The sequence below is a fragment of the Cupressus sempervirens genome, chromosome 7 (genome assembly GCF_028749045.1).
Source record: "Cupressus sempervirens isolate cs-2001-9-10 chromosome 7, ASM2874904v1, whole genome shotgun sequence".
Taxonomy (NCBI): domain Eukaryota; kingdom Viridiplantae; phylum Streptophyta; class Pinopsida; order Cupressales; family Cupressaceae; genus Cupressus; species Cupressus sempervirens.
The window spans coordinates 365985890-365992213 of NC_143124.1; positions in this window are offsets into that span (position 1 = coordinate 365985890).

The window sequence follows — 6324 nt, forward strand, 5'->3', positions numbered from 1 at the left end:
TATGCTCCTCCAAAGAAATTTTATTTATATAAAAACTTGATTAAGAAGAACATATTTCTTTAGATTAATTTCTATCAATCTCTTATAGCCTAATCATTTATGCATATAAGAACACTAGGAATTTTTTTTAAATGTATTATTAAATAAAGATTTAAAATCATACATGCATTAAATTATATGTTATTGAAGCCATCAAAATATTCCAACTTCTATAGATCATATGAGGTCATACATTAACAGAACTTTGGAGAAACTTAGCATAATATCATATACCCTAGAGATTTCATTATGATGTCAATGCATATATGATAATTCTCATCTCATCTTATGATTACATTGACTTAAAAAATTACAGAGGAGATTCAAACATAAAGGAATTAGGGTTCCAACAGTACATACTTGAGAGTTTTTACATTTTGCAATATGTACTTACCTAGATTTGGACCATCAATCCTTTGAGAATTGTGTTAGTGTAAATAATTAATAATTAATTATTTATTCTATTTACTTAAGCTTACGTAGGTTAATGCATTTATTTAATATTTAGTAGTTAATAGTTGTAGTGATGAGTTGTTGACAACATGGGAGTTTGTTCCTTTCTAGCATGTTCCACGTTTTTGTGGATGCTTAGTTGTCAAACTTATCTTCGACCACTTTCTAGCTTTTTCTACAAGATTCTAGGAGAACTTTATATTTTGGCTCTCTCTTTGTATCTCTCATCACATTTTCATTGTAAATACATTTTCTTGGTTTTGCAATATGTTCTCTGTCAAGTCCATTTAGGGTTTTTCCAAGCTCCACCTCTTCCTTCTTGGTTTCACTTTGATAGGTTATTTGCATGAAGGTGATCTTAGTGAGCTATGGAGTTGGATTTTCTCAACTCCTACATGGTATCAGAGTCTCCTTGCTACTTCTTCATTGAAGGATTTTTTAAACCATGATTTAGAGACACAAACTCTGGTTTGTTTGTGCATTTTTCTTCAATCTGGGGGAAGAGCCTTTTTTTGGAGCACTTTGGGCCCAAATAGATGCTGCTATTAGATCTAGAAGGCCATTTACAGTAAGGATTCATATAAAACTTTTTGATTTTGGAGACAGAGCTTTGGGAGCCAAAAAAATTTAGTACTAGGCCCTGTCGTATGATCATACAGATGATTTGAAGAAAAAAAATGTAAAAAACAATTCATAGGTCATGCCACTATGGCACCACCTAGTGGCAACCATGGGGCCACTTGTGCTCTTCTTGCACCTCACCTCTCCTTGACATGCCACCACAAGACTACCGCAGCTTGACTATAGTCTACCCACCACTATTCATGGTGGCTCCTCTTACGTTCTCTGCTCAACCCTTGTGCTCCACCTATTTCAATTGCCTCAGCCAATGTTTGCTGCTCCTCCACCACCATTATCTATTTAGTGCCTATGTGGAAAATTTTTCATAGTCAACAATCATTTATGATGCTTCGTGAGTTACAGTGGTGACACGTAGCATAGGTGCCATGTTGGCACTTTGCCACATGGCCCCTACCACGTCACCTACCACATGACCACCTTGTCATGCAGCATCCACATGGCACTACCACGTGACATGCCACGTGGCCTTTTTTTTGTTGTGATGGTCTAGAAACCATCAAATTTTTTCTAGTAGTTTTTTGACATTAGCATGATGTCACCCTACATCAGCACCCTTGTTAGGCTCTCTAGGGTCATTTTGACCTACTTGCAATTTTTTGGGCATATCTTGAGCATATAGAGGTATTTTTGTGATCTGAAAGAAGTGTTGGAAAGATGGTTCTGAGATGGAGACATTTTTATAGGTATTTTCAAGTTTTGATGTAGTTTAGTTTCTTTTTTTGCAATTAAAGTTTGAAGTTCTATTTTTGACTCTAGCATGCATATCTTTTGTGACCCATGTCAATTTTTTGAAAACGTTATATTTTTGGAAAGCTAGTTTTGTCATCTTTTCAAAAATATGGTGTTTTTTCTTAGATTCTAGCCCATGCTCTTTCTATCATGTTTTTGGCATTTTTTCTCTATGATGGATATCTTGGGTGGTCTAGATCTGAGGATCATTTTCCTAGCACAAAATCTTTTGTTTTGAGCTGTATTATCTTTTGTATCAGTTTTTTTCCTTTTTTAATCATTGTATCCATTATTTGTAAGCATTTTCATTTATATGCACTGAGATAAAGTTCCACTCTTGCATTTCAAGTTCATGAATGTTATTTTGAGATAGTTGTACTTGCACTATTTTTATAAAAAACCATGCAGGGAATAGTGGTTTTTTATTTTAGGCCTTCTTCCTTTTGTTTTCCCATGCAACATTGATGTGACTATGTCTTTATAGGTGTTTGTACCTCTTCGCCTCTCTCATCATTCTTGGTTCTGTCTACAGGGGATTTTGGCCCACCTTCTCAGTTGCCTATCATCTCACCCTATTAGCATTAAGGGGAGTTATTTTATTGTTCTAATGCATCCTTGGTTCGATGGTTTGATAGTGAGCTATTTATTCAGTGGTTGATCCTATATACTGGGTGATTATAGTGGTTGGCTACCTATGCATTTTGATGAGATGGATCATCTACCATATAGACACGCTCAATTCATGCCTTCTTCTTCCATGGAGGTTCTTCAAATCAAAAGTTTCCTTCTAATGGTAGATTTTGTGGCTTCTTCATGCTTTATTGATGCTCTTCATGATCACTCCTTGTTCCTATTTTTAGGAGACATTCCTCTACTTGGAGGCTTCTTCAGTCCTTCACTAGCCTACCTCTTTTTGGGGGAGGGTTTTTCCCATGTGGTTTTCTCTCTTTCTCCATTTTTAGAGGTTGTATCTCTTGCTTTGTACATGGGTACCTAACATGGCATCATTGCTAGGAACCATTTTGCATTTCATCTTAGTTCTATGAGCTTAAGCCATTCCCCTAAGTTGTACTTAAGGGGGTTGTTAGAGTAAATAATTAATTATTATTTATTTATTCTATTTACTTAATCTTACTTAGGTTAATGCATTTATTTAATATTTAGTAGTTAATAGTTGTAGTGATGAGTTGTTAACAACATGGGAGTTTGTTCCCTTCTAGCATATTCTACCTTTTTGTGGATGCTTAATTTTCAACCTTATCTTCTACCACTTTCCATCTTGTTCTACAAGCTTCCATGAGGCCTTTATATTCGGGCTCTCTCTTTGTATCTCTCATCGCATTTTCATTGTAAATATATTTTCTTTGTTTTGCAATATGTTCTCTCTTAAGTCTATTTAGGGTTTTTCCAAGCTCCACCTCTTCCTTCTCGGTTTCCCTTTGACAGGTTATTAGCATGTAGGTGATCTTGGTGAGCTGTAGAGTTGGATTTCATGAACTCCTACAAATTGGAGATAAGAGAGCATACTCATTCAAAATTTTATGAAATTTTTTTCTTCTTGATCAAGGATTGGAACTCCAAATTTGCAAAAATTTAGGGTTCAACTAATGTCTATTTCTGGAGACATATGCTCCTTGGGTGCATATTGAGATCCAAACTATCTCTGGAGAAGAAGATCAAGGATTTATACCTAATCTGGTTTAGAACTAAAAGGGGAGGCCCTACGCCTCTCAAGAGTTAGTGCCTAGTTTTTCCTTTATCAAAAACCTTATTTTGATCATGTAAAAGAAAAAATTAAAAAAATTATCATCAATATCTATCACTTCACTTATTAAATAATTTCTAGGGTTTAAACTCTTTTGCTAAATTAAAGGCCTAAATATAAAAAGCAATTTATTCAAAAAAATTATCTTCTTATGATAAAATATCATATAATTCATTTGAATATTCACAAGAAATTTATAAGAATCATTATCAATGATATTGAAAACTTTGATTTCTATTCTTTGAAATCCTGGGAACAAATATTTCTTTTCAATATTAATTTTCCTTTCCATTTCACATAGTATATATGAGAAAACATTAAAGTTGAAAGTATCAAAGATTTTTTTCAAAAGTATTTTTAAGAATACTTACCTCAATTTTTTGTTTATAAAACATACATGATGGGTTGAGGATACCATAAATTTGTAACACTTCATGAATGAAACCTCCTTGGAAACTTTCACATGATCCATCATATTCAATATCATCTAGTGTGTCATAATGCATATCTTTATCGAAAGTATTCTCCTAATACCCACTATTTGTCTCATCATCAAGACTTGTATCTTCATCACTATTATCTCCTTACATTCTTTTGTGTTCACCTACTGTATGTAATTCTATTTGATCTCCACATTCTTCATGCATTTCTATTTCACAACATGGATTAAAAAATGTTTTGTACATGGGAAACATATTTTCACATTCCTTTGGAGCTTCATTACTTGATCAATTTTAAAAATCACAATCAAATGGTTTATCCTCTTAAGGCTCATTTTCTACTTCACCAAATACCTCCTTAATATGCATAGATCCATCAATATTTTTCTGGTGGACTGAGAAATTTTTTGGACAATTTTCCTAAACATGTTATGATATTCAATAGCTAAAAAATCAGAAATTTCTTCTATATGAAGAAGATTTTCTTCTTGAGCATGGAATTTATCCATTTTCATTCAATTCTCATCATGGATGAATTCTTCTTTAATTTGATTTGGAACTTACTCTTCATCTAGAACTTCATTTTGAATATCATTGTGTTTTTTCTTGGCTTTTGAACATTCTTATATTTTCTAAATAAGAAGCTTCAAATCAAGGTCTTCTAGTGAGATTCCCAATTCACAAAACTTTTTTGTAAATTTTTTAAGTGTGGGAATGATGTTCAATGGTATCTCTAGATAGATAATTTCCATGCTTACAAATAAATGGGTTGAAGATTCTACTTCATATCTTTCCAAATTGAGAAATTGATCTAAGCAAGACATATTTTAGGTTCTTCTTCCATAATGCAATTTTGATTTTCATCATGCTCATGATAGCACATATTATCTCCTTCCTTACCTGCATTATGAAATTCATCTAGAAACCATTTCTTCAGTTCCTCCTATAATGAGATACTTTGTGTAGGCCATGCCGCAAATGCTTCCAAAGTTTTAAAAAAAAATGTCAATTCATGACTTTCCAAATCCACTTTGTATAAATGTGAGAATCCTTACAAAGAATTCAAAAAACTGAGCCCAAATCACTGCCATATCGATAGAATTGGATTGCAATAAGTGAGAGTGTTAAATATAAATCATTAGGATCATATTTGTATCTTCCCAAATCCGATGGTCTATCTTCACTTGAAAGATATTGTTTCTTTTTCTTTCCTCATAATATTTTCCTAAAACAATATGTGCTCTTTCAAAAAATGAGGAGAATACATTACTCTGATTCACTCCCTTAGTAGAGTAACTAATTAAATTCAATCAAATTAATTATTGCATTCAATCAACTAAATAGTGAACTATAGAAATTACTTATTGTATTCAATCAATTATAACAAAAATTGAAATTTGATTTGAGGAAACAAAATGTACGAGACAGAATGATATCACCAAAAGATCAATTGAGCACATGAAATGCTTGTATTAAACTTGAAATGCTTTCACCACAAATACATGTGTTGCTATTCCATACATATAACACAATCTGAAGTAGAAAATAGAATCAGATTTCTTTATATAGCTTGTTGGAAATATAGATGGAGTAACTAAGAGGGGCAAGGGGTGGTGGGGTGAATTAGTTACCACAAAAAGAAATCCACAGATCCCTTAGATATCTTATAAACTTAGTTACTACTATCACTTGGTAGCCACACAGAAAAATGTTATAACTTGATAGATGTATGTCAACTTATTACTGATCTTTAAGCATTCACAAAGATTTAAAATGCATGCATAAAAGAAATAACATATATTCAAGAGACATTGGATTTAATGTGGAAACTCAATATGGGAAAACCTACCAAGTAACTAGGTACTAATTTTCACTCTTTTGAAGTGAGCCTTGTTAGAAGCCAACCTTGTTAAAGGTTACAAAAAATACTATGAGGTGTGACCCTATTAAAAGATTTAATCACCTTGCTAGGAGTGCCCTTGCTAGAGGACTTAAGAACAATTCAATAGAACTGTCCACCTTATTAGAGGATTTACAAAAATGGTTGTTAAACCAACACTGTTAAGAGATTTAGGAATCATTGCTACAATGATGGAAAAGTAAAAATGAAGTGACCTAAATGAGATGTAATTGAACTTTTTTTTAACAGATCTCTATTATGCTTCACTAGATCCTCTTTGATTGAATATAGATTTGCTGCTCCTCAAGGATATCTATTCCTTCTTAAAAATTTTCTCATACTTTCCTCTTCACACA